The sequence below is a fragment of the Scyliorhinus torazame genome, chromosome 5 (assembly GCF_047496885.1).
Source record: "Scyliorhinus torazame isolate Kashiwa2021f chromosome 5, sScyTor2.1, whole genome shotgun sequence".
Lineage (NCBI taxonomy): Eukaryota > Metazoa > Chordata > Chondrichthyes > Carcharhiniformes > Scyliorhinidae > Scyliorhinus > Scyliorhinus torazame.
In genome coordinates this window covers 164,465,566-164,486,860 of record NC_092711.1, presented here as the reverse complement: position 1 = coordinate 164,486,860, position 21,295 = coordinate 164,465,566, and the positions used below count along the sequence as shown (strand labels likewise).

Here is a 21,295-nt window from a genome sequence, read left to right as displayed (position 1 = left end):
ATTCACTTTGGGGAAAGTGGGTGAAAGAGGTTGACAGGCTCTTTAACTGAAAGTGAGTCTCTCTTAAGCTAATTGCAAAGGAGCCAGAGGGTGAGAGGAGATTTTATTTTTCTTTTGACACAATGTTTGAAAATGTGGTTCAGAGAGTCAATCGGGATTGACTAATTTATAGAGTCTTTTTCAGGAAGTAACAAGGGATGTCAATAAAGGGGAACCTGTTTATCTAGGTTTCCAGAAAATATTCCCCAGGATGTCACATCAAAGGTTATTACACATATTAAGAGCTAAGGATGGGGTGGGTGGGGGGGGGCAACATATCAGCATGGTTAGAAGGTTGGTTAGCTAACAGGAAGCAGAGAGTAGGTATAAATGGGTTACGTTTGGGTTGGTAAGATGCAACAAGTGGAATGTCACAAGGATCAGTGCTGGGCCCTCAACGATTTTACAATCTATATGAATGAGTTGGATGATGGGATTGAATGTATGGGGGCTAAATTTTATGATGGCACAAAGTTTGGTTGGAAAGTAATTTGTGAAGTGAACTTAAGGAGTCTGCAAAAGACCACAAATAGGTTAAGTGAGTGGGAACAAATTGACAGACGGAGCATAACGTGGGAAAATGTGAATGTGTCCACTTTGGCAGAAAGGGTTAAATAAAACAGAACATTATTTAAATAGGGAGAGATTGCTGAAGCATGAGGGACAGAGATTTCTGGGTGTCCTGGTACAGGAACCACAATAAATTAGTTTGCAGGTACAGCAAGGGATTTGGAAGGCAAATGGAATATTGTCATTTGTTGCAAAGGGACTGGGATATAAATGTAGCTATGATTTGCTACAGTTGTACAGGGCTTTGGTTAGAGCACTGTGTACAGTTTGGGTCTCCTTATTTCAGAAATGAGATTAATGCATTGTAAGCAGTTCAGAGAAGGTTGACTCCCTCGGTTCCTGGAATGAGGGGGTTATCCTCACCGGTATCCCAAAATCATGTCACATATTCTTAACTCTCAGATGCTCTGATGAAAAGATCAAAGAGAGTGTGTCTTTCTTATCTGCCCTGTTATGGTGCTGATATTTCTTGTAGTATCTGGGCTTTCAAATGTGGATTTCTTTAAAATTAAGTTCATGGGCCAGGGTGTAAATATATCTGGGTGGCACGGTGGTCAGCACTGCTACCTTAAGACGCCGAGGACCCGGGTTCGATCCCGACCCCAGGTCACTGTCTGTGAGGAGTTTGCACATTCTCCCCGTGTCTGCGTCGGTCTCACCCCCACAACCCAAAGGATGTGCTGGGCAGGTGGATTGGCCATGCTAAATTACCCCTTTATTGGGAAAAAATAATTGGGTCCTCTATTTTTTTTTAAAAAGCATGTCAATATTTCCAAGAGAAAGTGATCAACTTATTCATCCCGTCTACACATTCCAGACTTTCACTAGAACGTAGGAGGATACCAGATTGATATATTCCATTCACCCACACCCAAGGTAAATATTCCAATCATTTATTGTCCAGGACAATATTCCCAGTATCTTTCATACAGAAATTAAACATTCCCGTCTGATCCCAGGTATTAACCTATTCTGTTTGTTTGTTCATGTCAGGCTGGGATTGTTCACCTTGGAGCAAAGGAGGTTGAGGGGAGATTTGAGAGAGGTGGACAAGAATATGACAGGTTTATTTGATTTGATTTATTGTCACATGTATTGGTATACAGTAAAAAGTATTGTTTCTTGCATGCTTTACAGACAATCCATACCGTACACAGGGAAGGAAGGAGAGACTGCAGAATATAATGTTACAGCTATAGCTAGGGTGTAGAGAAAAGATCAACTTAATACGAGGAAGGTCCATTCAAAAGACTGATGGCAGTCGGCAAAAAGCTGTTCCTGAGTTGGTTGGTACGTGACCTCAAACTTTTGTATCTTTTTCCTAATGGAAGAAGGTGGAAGAGAGTATGTCTGGAGTGAGTGGGGTTCCTAATTATGCTGGCTGCCTTTCCGAGGCAGTGGGAATAGTAGACAGAGTCAATGGATGGGAGGCTGGTTTGCGTGACGGATTGGGCTGCATTCATGACCTTTTGTAGTTTCCTGCGGTCTTGGGCAGAGCAGGTTCATTACCAAGCAGTGATACAACCAGAAAGAATGCTTTCTATGGTGCATCTGTAGAGGTTGGTGAGAGAGGTTGGTGACATGCCAAATTTCCTTAGTCTTCTGAGAAAGTAGAGTTGTTGGTGGGCTTTCTTAACTTCGTGTCGGCATGGGGGGGACCAGGACAGGTTGTTGGTTTTCTGGACACCTAAAAACTTGAAGCTCTCGACCCTTTCTACTTCATTCCCATTGATGTAGACAGGGGCATGTTCTCCACTACGCTTCCTGAAGTCGATGACAATCTCCTTTGTTTTGTTCACATTGAGGGAGAGATTATTGTCGTCGCACCAGTTCACCAGATTCTCTGTACCATTCCTGTACTCTGTCTCGTCATTGTTTGAGATCCGACCCACTGTGGCGATCTCATCAGCAAATTTGAAAATCGAGTTGGAGGGGCGGGGAATATTTTGATGCGGCGAATGGTAATGACCTGGAACTCGCTACCTGTGAGGGGAAGGTGTTGTGTGGAAATGAAGACAATGGAAGATTTCAAACGGGAATTGGATCGGCATTTGAGGGAACTAAACTGCAGGGCTGCAGGGATAGAACGGGGCACTGGGAACATATCAGTCATGACAGAGTCAATGGATGGGAGGCAGGTTTGTGTGATGGACTGGGTTGTATTCACGACTCTCTGTAGTTTCTTACGGTCTTGGGCCGAGCAGTTGCCATACCAAGCTGTGCTGCAGCCAGATAGGATACTTTTTATGGTGCACCTGTAATAATTGGTAAGAGTCCATGTAGACATGCTGAATTTCCTGAGTTTCCTGAGGAAGTATAGGCGCTGTTGTGCTTTCTTGGTCGTAGTGTTGATGTTGGTGGACCAGGACAGATTGTTGGTGATTTGCACACCTAGCAATTTGAAGTTGGCAACCATCTCCCCCTCGGCACCATTGAGGCAAACAGGGGTGTGTACGATATTTTGCTTCCTGAAGGAAATGACTAGCTCCTTAGTTTTGCTGACATTGCTGGGGAGATTGTTGTAGTTACACCATGCTCTATCTCCCTCCCGTACTCTGACTCATTGTTGTTTGAGATCCGACCCACTGCAGCCGTGTCATCGACAAACATGGAGGTGGAGTCAAATTTTGCCACACAGTGGTGTGTGTACAGCGAGTATAGTAGGGAGCTAAGTATGCAGCCTTGTGGAGCCCTACTATTGACGACTATCGCAAAGGAGGAGGCATTGTTGTTTATCCTTACTGATTCCTGTCAGGGGCTGGTTTAGCACACTGGGCTAAATAGCTGGCTTTTAAAGCAGACAAAGGCAGGCCAGCAGCACTGTTCAATTCCCGTACCAGCCTCCCCGAACAGGTGCCGGAATGTGGCGACTAGGGGCTTTTCACAGTAACTTCATTTGAAGCCTACTTGTGACAATAAGCGATTTTCACTTTCATTTCAGGAAGTTGATGATCCAGTTGCAGGGGGAGGAGCCAAGATCTAGGTTTTGGAGTTTTGATATGAGCTTGGCTGGGATTATGGAGTTGACGGCAGAGCAGTAGTTAATGACTAGAAGTCTGACATAGAGGTCCTTGTTGTCGAGATGCTCCAGGAATGAGTGTAGGACCAGGGAGATGGCAGTGGCGTCTGCGGTGGACCGGTTGCGGTGGTATGCGAATTGCAGTGGATCAAGGCACTCTGGGGGTCTGGAGTTGATGTGTCTCATGGCCAACCTCTCGAAGCACATCATAATGATCGATGTCAAGGCCACCGGATGGTAGTCGTTGCCTGGTTCTCCTTTGGCACCGGTATGGATGGTGGTCTTCTTGAAGCAGGTGGGAATCTCGGAACGGAGTAGGGAGAGGTTGAGAATGTCCGGAAACACATCCGCCAGTCTGCACAGTATCTGGGTTCATGACCAGGGATCCCGCCAGGACCCACCGCTTACCGAGGGTTCACTTTCAAGAAGGCCGATCTGACTTCGCAGGCTGTGATGGTGAGTGTGGGTGTGTCCAAGGTTGCTGGAGCAGTTGACAAAGGTTTGTTGGTTTCCTGTTGAAGTGAACATAGAATGCATTGAATTTGTCGGGGAGGGGTGCCCTGTTGCCGAAGATTCTACTTGGCTTTACAGCTCATTATGTTGTTTAAGCCTTGTCACAACCGACGCGAGTCCATGTCATTAGTCTGTGATTCTAGCTTAGTCTGGTATTGTTTCTTGACGCCCTGTTGGCTTTGTGGAGGTCGTACCTAGATTTCTTGTATAGGTCAGGGTCGCCTGCCTTAAATGCCTTCAGTACGAAGTGAATCTCCCGATTAAACCATGGTTTCTGGTTGGGCAATATACGTACTACCTTCTTTGACACACAATCTTCTACACACTTACTGATGAAGTTTGTGATGGTGCTGGCATACCCGTTTAGGTTGACTGCTGAGTTCTTGAATATGGACCAGTCCACTGACTCGAAGTAGTCACGTAGGAGCTCTTCCATTTCCTCGGACCAGCACTGCATGACTTTCTTAACCGGATTCTCCTGCTTAAGTTTCTGCTTGTATGCCGGGAGAAGGAGCACCGTCTTGTGGTCCGATTTTTCGAAGTGCGGTTGGGGGATGGATCGAGAGATGCCCTTGATGTTTGTGTAGCAGTGGTCAAGGATGTTGGGGCCCCTGTTGGGACAGGAGATGTGTTGGTGGAATTTTGGCAGTACACTCTTGAGGTTGGCCTGGTTAAAGTCCCCGGCCACAATGAACAAGGCCTCCAGGTATTCTGCTTCATTGGTAGGTGTGACCTCGCACGTGTTTCATCAGGTTGGATGACGTTCTAAACCTCTTTGCGCAGTGAGAGCAGCTGAACGGTCTCTCCTCAGTGTGAAGGCGCTGGTGGATCATCAGTACCGGACAGCTTTTAAACCCACTCCCACAGTCAGAGCATTTAAAGGGTCTCTCATTGGTGTGAATGACATTGTGGCTCAGCAGGCTGGATAACTGAGCAAATCCCTTATCACACACCGAGCAGATGAATGGCCTCTCCCCAGTGTGAACTCGCCGGTGTGTCTGCAGGTTGGATAACTGAGCAAATCCCTTATCACACACAGAGCAGGTGAACGGCCTCTCCCCGGTGTGAGCGCTCTGGTGTCTCTGCAGGGTGGATAACTGAGTGAATCCCTCATCACACACACTGCAGATGAATGGCCTCTCCCCAGTGTGGACTGTCTGGTGTCTCTGCAGGTTGGGTAACTGAGTGAATCCCTTCCCACAGTCAGAGCAGGTGAACGGCCTCTCCCCAGTGTGAACTCGCTGGTGCACCTTCAAGGTGGATAACTGAGTAAATCCCTTCCCACACACAGTGCAGGTGAACGGCCTCTCCCCGGTGTGGACTGTCTGGTGTCTCTGCAGGTTGGATAACCGAGTGAATTCCTTCCCACAGTCAGAGCAGGTGAATGGCTTCTCTCCAGTGTGACTGTGTTGATGCCTTTCCGGCCCGAATGGAGCTGTGAATCCCTTCCCATAATCCTCACATTTCCATGGTTTCTCCATGGTCCAGGTGATCTTGCGTCTCACCACGTTGGACGATCAGTTGAAGCCTCGTCCACGCACAGAACACGTATACAGTCTCTTCCTGATGTGAATGGTGTAGTATTTTTTCAGGCTGTATCACTGGTTGAAGCTCTTTCCACAGTCAGTGCTCTGTAACAGTCTCACACGGGTGTGTGTGTGTGTGTCTCAGTGCTTTTCCAGACACACTGATGTTTAAAATCTCTTGATCAGACAGAATAGACAAACGTTTTGCCTTCTAGATTCCAAGGTCGATGATATTCGGTTCCCAAGAATTGAGTGACTCAGTCAGTTCTTGACGTGATATTGAGTTTGAGATATCGGCCTCAAACTCTTCGCGTTCGAACTTCCTGCAAAAATATTTTACAAAAATCATCATTGTCAGTACAGGTCAGAAACTCAGAACAGACAATTCTAGTTTCTATCGAACATTCTTTCTTCTCTCTTTCCCTCAAATGCTCTAAATCTCCATTCCACACACTCTCTCTCCATTCTCACTCTGCTGTATCTAATATTCACCCTCCCAATTCTCCTGAAGGCACTGAATCAGGCTGATTGACAGATCCAAGCTTTCTGTCCTGGACACCGAGGCTGCCAGACAGATATATGTCTCTGTTACTGGACGATAAATGTGTGTAATATACAGACTGGATTCACTTCCTTCCCCTCCCAATTCTTATGAAGGTGCTGATTGATGCTGATCAACAAATCTAAACTCATTACAACCTGTACAAGAGTAGAGACTCTCCATCTAAGTATATTTACGGATTAGAGATGGGGAGATTCTGAGGAAGAATTTTATTTAATCATGGAGTGGTCATGACCGGAAAATCACTGCCCACAAGTGTTGTGGAAGTTGAGATGATCAATAGTTCAAAATAGAATATGAAGAAAATAAGCTTTCAGATGAACAGGGATATCGAGGGGGAATGGGACTGACTGGATTGCTGTGCAGAGAGTCAGCACTGACTTGAGTTTCCAAAAGGATTTCGTCAGTGCTGCAATAACTGTATGACTGGAAATAGATAATGTAGCTACAGTACTATATTACAGAACTAGAAATAATAATACATGTATTTTATTACTGTACCATCAATAATATATCTAATACATTCCATATAACACTAGATATATATCTGTCCGATATAACATTTTTAAAAATTATTTTACGGGGTGTGGACATCGATGATGAGGCCAGCATTTATTGCCCATCCCTAGTTGCCCTTCAGAAGGTGGTGATGAGTTGCCTTCTTGAACCGCTGCAGTCCTTGAATTGTAGGTACTGAGGTTCCCAGGTATCTGCTGCTCTTGGCCTTCTCGATAGTAGTGGTTGTGGGTTTGGAAGGTGCTGTCTGAGGAACCTTGGTGAGTTACTGCAGTGCACATTGTAGATGGTATACACGGCTGTCACTGTTCGTCGGTGGTGGCGTGTTTGAATATTCGTGGAATGGGGAGCAGTCAAGCAGGCTGCTTTGTTCTGGATGGTGTAGAGCAGCATCTTGAGTGTTATTGGAGTTACACTCAACCAGGCAAGTGGTGATTATCCTATTACACGCCTGACTTGTGCCTTGTATATAGTGGACAGGCTTTGGGGGTCAGGAGGTGCATTACTCGCTGTAGTCTTTGGCCTGCCCTGGTGGCCAACACATTAATATGGCTAGTCCAGTTCAGTTTCTGATCAATGATAACCCTCAGGATGTTGGTTGTGGAGGATTCAGCGATACTAATGCCACTGAATGTCAAGGGGCGGTGATTAGATCCTCCTTTGTAGGAGATGGTCATTGCCTGACACTCGTGTAGCATAAATGTAACTTCCACTTATCAGCCCACATCAGGATACTGTCCAGGTCATGCTGCATTTGGACATGGACTGCTTCATTATCTGAGGAGTCACGAATGGTGGTAAACATTGTGCAGTCATCCACAAACATCCCCACTTCTCACCTTATCATGAAAGGGAGGTCATTGATGAAGCAGCGAAAGATGGCTGGGCCAAGGAGTGCGCCCTGAGGAACTCCTGGAGCTGAGATGATTGACCTCCAACCACCACAACCATCTTCCCTTGTGCCAGGTATGACTCCAAACAGCGGAGAATTTTCCCCGATTATCATTGACTCCAGTTTAGCTGGGGCTCCTTGATGCCATACTCGGTCAAATGCTGGTTCAGCACACTGGGCTAAATCGCTGGCTTTTAAAGCAGGCCAGCAGCACGATTCAATTCCCATACCAGCCACCCCGAACAGGCGCTGGAATGTGGCGACTAGGGGCTTTTCACAGTAACTTCATTGAAGCCTACTTGTGACAAGCGATTTTCATTTCATACTGCCTTGATACCAAGGGCAGTCACTCTCACCTCTTTTGACCATGTTTGAACCAAGGCTGTAATGAGGTCAGGAGCTGAGTGACCCTGCGGAACCCAAACTGAGCGTCTGTGAGCAGGTTTTGCTGAGTAAGTACCACTTGATAGCGCTGTTAATGACTCCTTTCATCACTTTGCTGATGGTGGAGTGTATTCCGACAGGGAAGTAATTGGTTGGGTTTGATTTGTCCTGTTTACTGTTCCCTTTCATGTCAGCCATCTCCTGGGGAAACTAGCCCTTTAAATGTGAACATTAGGAAAGAGATCATCATTTTAGCCAGACAAATAAATGTGTCAAGCTGAGGGAGCAAAGGATGTCAATGTCTTTAAGAGAGAGAGAGAGACCTGGGCCAAGCTTTGCAGAGTCTGCACCCTCCCTGGATTCACTTCCTTTCCCTTTAGTTGCTGCAAGTCACCAGTTGAAGGTCAGAATGAGACAAGAAATGGAAAGAGGGAGAAAAGAAAGTGTTATCCTCACAGATGTTGGAGACAAGAGTCTGTGTGCAGCTCAAGCTCATTCAGCGTTGGGGGAACAACAACTTTGCTCGGCAGAAAACACCATGTCCAGCTTCCGCATTGAGACAATGGGGGAGCTGTGATTGGTGGAGGAGCAGAATCCTTCCGGTCCTCCAATCTTCCTATTGGTCAACACCTCAGCAGGAAGGTCAGCAGAAGTGAGCTCCCCTACACATGCGCAGTTTCCCCTTCCCTTAGAAATGCGCAGACCCGGGTGAGGGGCTGTGGAAACCATCGACGGTCGGAACTGTCAGCCGTTTGCCTGGGAACCTTGTCTCGAGGATATGTGGGGGATGGGGAACAATGGATGGGGCGGGGCTCCCGCGTCTGCGCGCTGGCAAGTGACGTCACCCCAGAGCGGACTCATTCCTATTGGTTGATTTAGAGGCCGAGTTCCTTTGCGATGTCACAATGTGGAGGTTGGACAATAAGTTTCAGACTAAAACATTCTCCTCTGGGCAACATCTGGGAGGAAATCAATGTCTCCCCCTTTCATAAATTCATAAGATATAGGAGCAGAATGAGGCCATTTGGCCCATCGAGTATAACCCTTCAACCCCGGTTAAAAATCTGTCGAACTCCTCCCTAAAATTACTGTCCCAGCTCCACCGCACTCTGGGGTAGTGAATTGCACAGATTCACAGCCCTTTGGGAGAAGAAGCTTCTCCTCAACTCTTTGGAATTTGCTACCACTTTTTAAAAATAATATTTATTGTCACAAGTAGGCTTACATTAACACTGCAATGAAGTTACTCTGAAAAGCCCAACTCGCCACATTTTGGCGCCTGTTGGGCACACGGAGAATTCAGAAAGTCCAAATTATCTAACAGCATGTCCTTCGGGGCTTGTGGGAGGAAACTGAAGCACCCGGTGGAATCATAGAATTTACAGTGCAGAAGGAGGGCATTCAGCCCATCGAGTCTGCACCAGCCCCTGGAAAGAGCACCCCACCCTAGCCCATGCCTCCACCCCATCCCTGTAACCCAGTAAACCCACCTAACCTTTTTGGACACTAAGGGCAATTTATCATGGCCAATCTACCTTTTACATGCCCAATCCACGTAACCTGCACATCTTTGGACTGTGGGAGGAAACCAGGCCACCCGTACAAAGCCTACGAAGACACAGGGAGAACATACAGACTCCACACAGCCAGTGACCCAAGCCGGAATCGAACCTGGGACCCTGGAGCTGTGAAGCAACTGTGATCACCACTGTGCTACCATGCTGCCCATCTTATCCTAAGACTATTACCTCTCGTTCTAAAATGCCTGAAAGACGTGCTGTTAGGTGAATTGAACATTCTAAATTCTCCTTCAGTGTACCCTAACAGGCGCCAGAATGTGGCGACATGGGGAGTTTCACAGTAACTTCATTGCTGTGTGTTTTTTAAAATTTAAAGTACCCAATTCATTTTTTCCAATTCAGGGGCAATTTAGCGTGGCCAATCCACCTAGGCTGCACATCTTTGGGTTGAGGGGGCGAACCCACTCAAACCGGGGAGACTGCAAACTCCGCACGGACAGTGACCCAGATCCGGGATCGAACCTGGTACCTCGGCGCCATGAGGCGGCAGTGCTAACCACTGTACCACCGTGCTGCCTCATTGTGGTGTTAATGTAAGCCTACTTGTGACAAAAATGCAGATTATTATTATTATTAAGTGGGAGTAGCCTCTCCAAGGCAGCCTTCAGGACGCGCGTATATGCAGAATCGCCAAGCAGGAACTTTTAGCCAAGTTCCACACACGAGTACGGCCTTGACCGGGACCTTGGATTCATGTCACATTACATTCACCCCCCACCCCCCCCCCCCCCCCCCCCCCCCCCCCCACCCCCCACCATCTGGCCTGGGCTTGCAAAATTCTACCAACTGTCCTGGATTGAGACAATTCGCACCTCTTTAACCTGTGATTATCCCTCTCTCCAGTCACTCCGTCTGGACCTGTAAATACTTAATTACCTGCAAAGACTCGCATTCAAAAGTATCGTCTTGTATCATTGACTTTGTCTATGTATGTTTCTGGAACCCACCTCTTCATTCACCTGAGGAAGGAGCTGTCCGAAAGCTAGTGATTCGAAACAAACCTGTTGGACTTTAACCTGGTGCTGTAAGACTTCTTACTGTGCTCACTCCAGTCCAATGCGGGCATTACCCCATTAAAGTAAAGGGGCAAAGTGGCAGCATGGTGGCACAGTGGTTAGTGCTGCTGCCTGATGGCGCCGAGGTCCCAGGTTTGATCCCGGCTCTGGGTCACTGTCCGTATGGAGTTTGCACATTCTCCCCGTGTTTGCGTGGGTTTCACCCCCACAACCCAAAGATGTGCAGGGTAGGTAAACTGGTATTGCTAAATTGCCCCTTAATTGGAAAAAATAAATTGGGTACTCTAAAATTTCAAAAAAAGTAAAAGGGCAAAGTCTATTTATAGTTTAAGAGATACATTCCTAATAAAAACAGTGTTTAGGCACTGTTGCTTCTAGTTTTTTGCAGTAAAAGTTATAAAATCTGAAGTTTTTGCCTTATGACTCTTTAATTTGTTCACTGGGTTTAGAATTTATCATTTAAAGTTACTGATCTGTTCAGAAATCTTACACAGTTGATTTAGAGCTACAAGTTTCAACTTCCCATTGAGCCTCAGGCAACTTCTGTCTCTCCATTGCTCATGTCAATGACAGCCCAGCAACAGAGCTGAGGGCTGGAGATGCTGTCACTCCTTGTAGGAGCTGGAATCAGTAGAAAGAAGAACCATAGTTTCTGGTTGAGCTATTTGTTCGCTGTCTGACCATATATAAATAGCTAAGCAGGTAATATGCTGTGATGAGGGTTTAGAAACAGACCCTGGGTAGACGAGTTCACTGAAGCTGTGGGCTTGTCAGCTGTACAGTGAAACCAGGCATCCAACAGCCACAGAGACCTCTAATATTGGACACTGGGTTTAACCCTGTTCTGTAAAAAACAGACCTATCTGATACTGGGGGTGATATGGTTAATCTGACCCTTAATTCATTTAATTCCAAAAGTGAATAACATTGATTCAAGTATAGTGATTACTCTGTTAATCTGTCAACAAAGTGGTGTCAGTTCATGCAGATCTCTGTCTGAACTCAATTTAATTACATATTTTTGTTACTGACTAGTATAGTGTCCAATCTAAAAGGACGGTAGCACAGTGGTTAGCACAGTTGCTTCTCAGCTCCAGGGTCCCAGGTTCAATTCCCGGCTTGAGTCACTCTCTGTGAGGAGTCTGCACTTTCTCCCCGTGTCTGCGTGGGTTTCCACCGGGTGCTCCGGTTTCCTCCCAGTCCAAAGATGTACAGGTCAGATGGATTGGTCATGATAAATTGCTCTTAGTGTTCAAAAAAGATTAGCTGGGGTTACTGGGTAACAGGGGTAGGGTAGAGGCATGGGCTTAAGTAGGGTGCTCTTTCAAAGAGCCGGTGCAGACTCAATGGGCCAAATGGCCTCCTTCTGCACTGTAAATTCCATGATTCCTCTATGACACAGCTCAGAATAGGGATGTTTGGTTTGTGTTTCCTGTCTGCAAAACCTCTCTGCTCATCGCCTGGGAAAGGTGATTACAAAGGACATCGCTGTAAGTAAAGGGTAGAAATCCAGAACTGACAATTCTAGTCATCAGAGAACATACTTTTCCCTCTCAAACTATAAATCACTGTTCCCCACACACTCCCTATTGATTATAGATCGAATACATCCTCCTATCACATTACCATGGGCACCTCACCAGCAGAGAGACAGGAAGGCGCTGGAGGATGGACTGGAAATGGGGCTCTACCAATCAGGGCACAAGGTTTGGGACAATGTGGGGGGGGGGCTTTGGTATCGTGACCCACAGGGTTCAGTTCTCATGTCCAAAGCAGGGAGTCACGGGAACAGGGTACAGAGGAACCAAAGAGAAACAATTTGGATCCTGAACATTGTGAACATTCTTTACTCTGGTTGTCTTTGATCCTCAAGTCATTTTGTCTTTCTCACCTTGTTTGTTTCATTAATTAACATTTGTTATAAAAATGTTGATTTTTGAGACTTTTCATGATTAGATTGATGCACTTTTGGGAAAGTGGGTGAGAGGGGTTGACAGGCTCTTATTAAAAATAAATTTAGAGTACCGAATTATGTTTTATCCAATTAAGGGGCAATTTAGCAGAGCCAATCCACCTACCCTGCACATCTTTGGGTTGTGGGGGTGAGACCCATGCAGACACTGGGAGAATGTGCAAACTCCACAAAGACAGTGACCTGGGGCTGAGATCGAATCCGGGTCCTCAGCGCCATGAGGCAGCAGTGCTAACCACTGCATCACCATGCCGTCCCTGACAGACTCTTTTAACAGAAAGTGAGTCCCTCCAAGGTAATTGACAAAGGAGCCAGAGGGACAGATGAGATTTTATTTTTGACACAGCGATGTTAGACAATGGGCTTCCGGGAGTCAATACAGCCTTTATCCCTCTTTCCCAAATTCGGGAATGATTCACAGTGATAACCCTTATTGGGGACAGCAGTTAGATTTTATTCAGTAGCTGACACATGCTAATGTCTGAGCAGTTGTATCAAAGTGCAGCAGCATTACCATTATACTCTGGGTAGAAGCACCATCTCCAGGTAAATGCTCCCTGCTCTGCCCCAGATGCCATGGTCCCAGTCAGTGGAATATGTAAAACCGCAACAAATCTCTGTGCTCGGGGAATCCCTTCTTATACTTTATTACATCACAAAGTCTGTGGAGACTGATTTAACCCAATCATTGCTGAGCTAACATTTGAACGGACCAATTACAAAACCTGCCATTGAACCATCTGTACCCGCTCAAGCCACATCAAACTCGCAAACAATTGTCTTCCCCACGCTCCGTCCCCAGTACAGGGAGTCAGCATTCCCATGTCAAGCAGTGAAAACATGATGGCCTTGACACTCAGGGTGTTGTCTAGGATTCCAGGCATTCTTGTTTTCTCTGTCCTCTGGGATCTGTTTATCTCCCTGTTCCCACACAGCAAGTTGTCTGTTCTCAGCTCTGTTCGATTTCTGCTGGAGTTTGGTCCCTTTTACACCTTTCGGATCAATAAAACATTTGGTCAGCGAAGACCCAAACCACAATTTCCCATCCTGTCACCTGTCAACCATCCTTACCCAGAGCGTAATCTCAACAGGAATAAAAACAGGAGTGGAACAATCAAATTCAAAATAAATCCACAGCCAGTCATAGAATTTAATTTAATGTTCACTAATTAGCAAGAAAACCCGAAGCAGGGAGTCCCCCAGGATTCTTACACTCCACACCTTGAGGGAGAGGAGAACCCTCTCTCTGACCCCTCACTCAATTTCACTCCGTTATTTTCCAGTACTGTTCTGGCTCCACCTGGGGTAACATCTACTCGATCTTTTCGTCTCCTGAAGGAGCGCTGTGAGTTCTTGGTTACTGGTACAGTGGGACAGATGTTTCAAGGAGTAGATGAAACATGGACGTAAAAGATTCTCCAACTCTCTCTTTACCCCCGTTCAACTTGTGAGCACTTCTTACTTGTATTATTTCTCCCAAGTCCATTATTGGCCCAACTGAATTTTTAAATTAAAAAATACATATAGTTACAGGATGTGGGCCTTGCTGGCTAGACCCAGCATTTATTGAACATCCCTAGTTTCCTTAGAGAAGGTAGTGGTGAGCTGCCTTCTTGAACCACTGCAGTCCATGTGATGTTGGTATATCCACTGTGCTATTAGCGACTGAAGGAACAGCAATATATTTGCAGATCAGGATGGTGTGTGGCTTGGAGAGGAACATCCACATGGTGCTGTTCCCATGTGTCTGCTGTCCTTGTCCTATATGGTAGTGGTCATGGGTTTGGAAGGTACTGCCTGAGGAGCCTTGGTGAGTTCCTGCTGTGCATCTTCTAGATGGTACACACACTTCTGCTCCTGTGCCTTGGGTGGTGGAGGGAGTGAATGTTTGTGGGTGGGTGCCAGTGAAACAAGCTGCATTGTCTTGGAAGGTGCCGACCTTATTTAATTTTGGAGATGCACTCAGCCAGGTAACTGGAGAGTGATCCATCACACTCCTGAACTCGAGATAATGGACAGGCTTTCAGGAATGAGGAGGTGAGTGACTCACAGCAGGATTCCCAGCCTCTGACCCACTCTTGTAGCCACAGTATTTATATGGCTAGTCCAGTTCAGTTTCTGGTCAATGGTAACCCCCAAGATGTTGATAGTGGGGTATTTAGCAATGGTAATGCCATTGAATGTCATGGGGAGGTGGTTAGATTCTCTCATGAGGGAGGTGGTCATTGCCTGGCATTTGTGTGGCTCAAAGTTACTTGCAGGACTGCAGAGCTCAAATCTGATCGATTGGTTGTTGGATCATTTAGCTCTGTCTATTGATTGCTGCTTTTGATGTCTGGCATGCAAATAGTCCGGTTTCATTCATAATACCATTCCTGCCTCGCAGTGCCAGGGACCTGGATTCAATTCCAGCCTTGGGTGACTGTCTGTGTGGAGTTTGCACATTCTCCCCGTGTTTGCATGGGTTTCCTCCATCGCTCTGGAGTCCTCTCACAGTTCAAAGATATACAGGTTAAGTGGGTTTATGGGGATATGGCGGGGGAATAGACTGAGGTAGCTGCTCTGGGTACGGTTGGTGCAGACTCGATGGGCCGAATGGTCCCCTTCTGGGACTGTAGAATTCCATTCTATGGAATAAACATCCTTGCGGATTCTTACAGCTTTGTGCTGGGCCATTTCAGAGTCAACCACATTGCTGTGGATCTGGAGTCACACGTAGTCTAGACCAGGTAAGGAGGCAGATTCCTTCCCTAAAGGGAATTAGTAAACCAGATGGGTTTTTTCTACCAACAATGGACAAGATCATTCGACTTTTAGTTCGCGTTTTTAATATATGTATTTTATTCCAAACACAATCAATTATACAAACAACAACCGAATACCATTGGCTTTCAAACAGTTTGTCATTTTCCCCCTTTTCTTCCCTAAACTACCCCAACATTCCTTTCCCAACTGCTGCCCCCCCCCCCCCCCCCCAACCCCGGCGACAAACAGATCCTCAAATAGAGACAGAAAGACCCTCCATCTTACGTAGAACCCTCTTTACCCTCGGAGAACGTACTTAGTCTTCTCCAACTGTAGAAATTCCGCCAAATCCCCCAACCATGCGAATACCTTCGGTGGGGCGACCGACCTCCAACCCAGTGAGATCCGCCACCGGGCAATCAGAGTGGTGAAGACCCACTTCCCCTCCAGCAGCTCTGGCAGATCTGAAACACCAGAAAGCCCCACCAAAGAGCACGGCTCCATCGTCACCCCCACACTTCCGGCAGGGTCTCGGAAATCAATGGCCAGAATCCCCCAACTTCGGGCACACCCAAAACATGTGAACATGATTGACAGGCCCCCTCCTGTACCTCTCACATCTGTCCTCAACCTCCGGGAAGAACCCACCCATACGAGCTTGAGTCATAACATGCAAAAAACAACATAACATTTACAAAACTTGTATATACACGTCGAGACAGAACGATCCCACCATTAGTCCTCCCCCAACCCAAGCTCCTTGACAAAGTCATCCGCTTCCTCTGGCATCATAAAATAATGCCGTTTGCCCTTGCGAAAGTCACCCAGAGTTTGTCCGGGTACAACACCCCAAACCGGAGCTTGGTCAAAAGAGCGCCACCTGAGCTCTGTTAAAACCCGCCTGCCATTTGGCCAGGTCAGCCCCAATGTCCTGGTAGATCCGGATCAGATTCCCCTCCCAGCTACAGTCTCACATTGACTTCACCAACCTCAGAATCCTCTCCTTCTCCTGGAACTTGTGCATCCGGCCGATCACTGCCCACGGTGGCTCACCAGCTCTCAGCCTCCGTTGTAATGATTGGGAAGCCCGATCCACCTCCGGGGCCTTATCGCAGACCCCCTTCTCAACCAGCTTCGTGAACATTTTCAATACATAGCCCGTGGCACTCGTTTCCTCCACCCCTTCCTCAGACCTACAATTCACAGATTCTGTCGCCTGGACTGATTCTCCTGGTCGTCCACCTTCGCCCTCAGCACCTTGCAGGCCTCTCCCAGCATCACTATCTCTGCCTCCAGCAACACAATCTGATCACTGTGATCCAACACCATCCTTTCCACCTCTCGGATCATTGCACCTTCTGACTCCAGGCGCTCCACAACCCACTCCAAAGTCCCACGAAGAGGGGTTACTGCTTCCTCAATCACCCTGGACCAGTTCTCTTGCATCTCTTTCCGATGCTGCCGAAACATCCTCCAACTCCACCATACTCTCAGTTGCTGCACCACACAGATCCTCCATCTCAAGCCAAGGCTTTACTCAACTTTTGCCGGGTGTTGTAACCTGCTGATATTCCACTTTGGAGGAGAAACCACTTCCCTCCACTTATTCTGCACTTTATACAAACTAAGTCGCCATTAACTGGGCAGAAAGGGCCAGAAATCCAAGCTTCCAAGATGCAGCCACCTTGTGTGCAGCCGATAAATTCATGGCCTCCACTGGAAGTCATTCCAGGACATTTTTGTCATTTAATCTCACCAATCCCTGACTTTCCCTTTTGTTCTCCCTGACCCTCCCCCTTTCTCACCAGCATCAAACCCATCACAATTCTCCCTCTCTTTAGTTCTGAAGCAGAGTTACATTGGACGTGAAACGTTAACTCTGTTTCTCTCTCACAGATGCTGCCAGACCTGCTGCGTTTTTCCAGTTCTTTCTGTATTTATTTTAGATCTACCTGTAATGGGGGGAAAACACTATTATTATTCAGGATAAAATAAATGTCCTTCATCAATTTTTGTGGATCAATTCAGTGGAAATGCGCTCTCCCAGGCTCAAAGAGCATCAACCCACTGGAAGCAAAGTTGTGAGATCGGCCAATCCAGCAGAAAGAAACTCTCCGACCCTCCCACTTCACCAAGTGTCAGAATGAACATGGTTCAGTCCTGGATGTGATTAACAGCAGTAATAACAGCATAATCCAACCCCTCTCTTCACTCGTGAACTTGCTGGTGTCTCAGCAGAAGTGTTGACCGAGTGAATCCCTTCTCACACACGGTGCAGGTGAATGGCCTCTCCCCTGTGTGAACTCGCTGGTGTGCCTGCAACGTGGCTAAGAGAGTGAATCCCTTCCCACATTCAGAGCAGGTGAATGGCCTCTCCCCAGTGTGAATTCGCTGGTGTGCCTGCAGATTGGGTAGCTGAGTGAATCTCTTTCCACAGTCAGAGCAAATGAACGGCCTCTCCCCAGTGTGAATTCGCTGGTGTGTCTGTAGGTGGGATAACCGAGTGAATTCTGTCCCACAGTCAGAGCAGGTGAATGGCCTCTCCCCAGTGTGAACTCGCTGGTGTCTCTGCAGGTGGGATAACCGAGTGAATCCCTTCCCACAGTCAGAGCAGGTGAACGGCCTCTCCCCAGTGTGAACTCGCTGGTGTGCCTGTAGGTTGCTTATTTGAGTGAATCCCTTTCCACACTGAGAGCAGGTGAACGGCCTCTCTCCGGTGTGCAGGAGCTGGTGTGTCAGCAGATGGGATGAGATTCGAAACATCTTTGTGCAGTGAGAGCAGCTGAACGGTCTCTCCCTAGTGTGAACTAGTTGGTGTGTCAGCAGTCTGGAAGAAGTACTGAACCCCTTCCCACACGTGGAGCAGGTGAATGGCCTCTCCCCGACGTGGACTGGCTGGTGCTTCTTCAGGTTAGATAACTTAGCAAATCCCTTCTCACACTGAGAGCAGGTGAACAGCCTCTCCCCAGTGTGAATGCGTCGATGAGTTTCCAGTGCTGATGGGAATCTGAATCCCTTCCCACAGTTCCCACATTTCCAAGGTTTCTCCATGGTGCTGGTGTCCTTGTGTCTCTCCAGGTTGGACGATCAGTTGAAGGCTCCCACCGAACTCGGGTATGGTCACTCCCCGCTGTTTTTTTCAGGCTGTGTAACTGGTTAACGCTCTTTTCAGTCAGTACTCTGGAACACTCTCCCTCAGGTATGCGTGTCTCGATGATTTTCCAATCACACTGATGGTTAAATCCATCTGAAGCAGAAAGAATAGACAAATCTTTTTCCTTCTCAATTCAAAGGCCGAAGATATTCAAGTCCCGGTGAATTGAGTGAATCAGTCAAATCGAGACGTGAGGTTTGGTTTGAGATTTCTGTCTGTAATTCTTCCTTTTCTGATATCCTGTAAAAGGAGTTTACAAAAGACATCACTGTCAGTACAGGATCGGAATTCAGAACTTTTCTGGTTTCTATGGTCCTCTCTCATTTCCCCAAATCTGTAAATCTACATCCCACACACACACCCTCCACTCTCACTCTGCTGTATCTAATATTCACCCTCCCAATTCTCCAGAAGGTGCTGATTCAGGCTGATTGACAGATCCCTGCTCACTGCTCACTCATCACAGAGAGATGAAAATCTTCATGCAGGCTGCTAGCCTATCGGAAATATGTAACAGGACTAAAATTGTGTTTGATGTATCGGATTGTTCCAGTTGGTTAAAATATACGGGGTTGTGATTGATCATGATCTGGAACTTTCTGGATTGGATGGACGCTGCAGGGTTACTTTTGTCAATAATAGATTATTATTATCCTCCTGTAACCAAAGGCTAGCCTACTCACTATTTACCACCACCAATTTTCACACAATCCGTGAACTTACTGAGAGACCTGGCCCAACCTTTCCAGAATCTGCACACTGGAATCACTTCCTTTTCCTTCAGAACCAGAGACCTTCCGGTCCTCCAACTATTCCCATTGGTCAACACCTCAGCTGAAAGGTCAGGAGGTGGGATCTTTCTGCACATGCGCAGCTCCCCATCGCTCCCATGGACATGGGCAGTCCGGGCCGCCCGCGCGGCGAATAGAGCGGTTTCGTCCCCGCGGTGGGCTATGGGAGCTGTAACCGCCATTACCCATCCTGTTTCCAGTCTCCAAACTCCTTGGCATGGGATGAAATGTGTGTGTGTGTGTGGCGTGTGGCCGGGGGGGGGGGGGGGATGACTCCACCCTGACACACAGTACATATGGGTAGTCAGTGGATTTGATTGTGGCGCCCCTTAACAAAACAGTTTGTTAACTTAATATGTAAAGGTTAGACACGTGGGTGAAATATTGGGGAGCGCAATAGTTTAGTGTGAAACTGAACTCGAGTGTCAGCGCCTTCAGGGGAGGAGATTTTGGGGAAAAGCAGGAGGATAGTGGAATGAGTTAGCGTTGAAATGAATAGGAAGGAGAGAATATGTGGGGGAATGAGATGTAGAATTTCTGAGAGCAGTATTTTGTGTCACATCATGATCTTCGACAACCTTCGTGAAACTTTGTTTTACAACGTTCCTGGAAAATCCTTGGCATTTTTTTATTAAGTCAAATGTGCTGACCAATAGGGCGGCACGGTGGCACAGTGGTTAACACTGCTGCCTACAGCGCTGAGGAGCTTGGTTCGATCCCAGCCCAAGTTGACTGTGTGGAGTTTGCATAATCTCCCTGTGTCTGCGTGGGTTCACCCCCGCAATCCAAAGATATGCCGGTTAGGTGAATTGGCCACATTAAATTGCCCCTCAATTGGAAAAAAATAATTAGGTACTCTAATTTTTTTTTTTAATGTGCTGTCCAAATGCAATTAATGCTTTATTGAAGACAGCCACTTGAACTCCTCGACTACTCCCAAATACCAAGTACCTGTTCATGAACAGTCTGATCAACCATCTAATTCACACAGACCAGCCGAGCCCACCCATTAGCCTGGTATTGCCTTTAACTCTGACATTGTCCATTCCGGGTTCAAGAGAAAATGTTTCACTCACAGAACATTTCAGATCATTGTTTCCAATATTGCCCAATCAATGCCTTTCCCAATCCGGTATCTGAGTGAGCTGCTGAGGCAATAAATTCAACTACAAACATCAAATGGGATTTCTTCCAATATATCTTTGAAGAGCAGATCTTTTTTCAAGTGGACTAAATTGGTTATGTTTTCTCGGTCACAGTCCTTTCCGACAACAATTATTAATTATCAGCCAGTCTTATTCAAATTATGGAGTCTGTTTTATACAGTAAGAAGTCTCACAACACCAGGTTAAAGTCCAACAGGTTTATTTGAAATCAAAAGTTTTCGGAGCACTGCTCCTTCATCAGGTGAAGTGCTCCAAAAGCTTGTGATTTTAAATAAAGCTGTTGGGCTTTATCTTGGTGTTGTGAGACTTCTCACTATGCCACCCCTGTCCAACGCTGGCATCTCCACATCATGTTTTATACAGGACAAAGCATCTGCTTGTTCAGTACCCCATTCACCATCTGAAACAGTGACTCTCTTGACATCCTGAGCACAATGGTGGCAGTGTGTGTACCATCTACAAGATATTTCACTGTAGCACAGTGATAGGGCAGGATGTTAGCACAGTAATAGGGGCAGCACGGTAGCACAGTGGTTCGGGCAGCATAGTGGTAAGGGCAGCACGGTAGCACAGTGGTTAGCACAGTTGCTTCACAGCTCCAGGGTCCCAGGTTCGATTCCAGGCTTGGGTCATTGTTTGTGCAGAGTCGGCACATTCTCCCCGTGTCTGCGTGGGTTTCCTCCGGGTGCTCTGGTTTCCTCCACAATCCAAAGATGTGCAGGTTAGGTGGATTGGTCAAAGTAAATTGTCCTTAGTGTCCAAAAAGGTTAGGTGGGGTTACTGGGTTATGGGGATAGGGTGGGGGCATGGGCTTAAGTGGGGTGTTCTTTCCAAGATCCGGTGTAGACTC

General features: G+C 46.9%; 2 long non-coding RNA genes across 3 annotated transcripts; both read right to left on the bottom strand.

The window, feature by feature from the left end:
- Positions 1–1,674: 1,674 nt before the first annotated feature.
- LOC140420418 (uncharacterized) lies at positions 1,675–8,789 on the bottom strand. 2 transcript variants are annotated; one of them, XR_011946358.1, is made up of 2 exons: positions 7,585–8,789; positions 1,675–5,990 (listed from the first exon to the last, which is right to left on the bottom strand). It is a non-coding gene; the product is annotated as an uncharacterized lncRNA (long non-coding RNA). The 2 variants fall into 2 exon arrangements; XR_011946359.1 differs by having other exon boundaries at positions 8,478–8,789.
- Positions 8,790–12,907: 4,118 nt separating this feature from the next.
- On the bottom strand, positions 12,908–19,267 carry LOC140420417 (uncharacterized). Its single transcript, XR_011946357.1, has 2 exons — positions 19,212–19,267; positions 12,908–13,581 (listed from the first exon to the last, which is right to left on the bottom strand). It is a non-coding gene; the product is annotated as an uncharacterized lncRNA (long non-coding RNA).
- Positions 19,268–21,295: the final 2,028 nt, after the last annotated feature.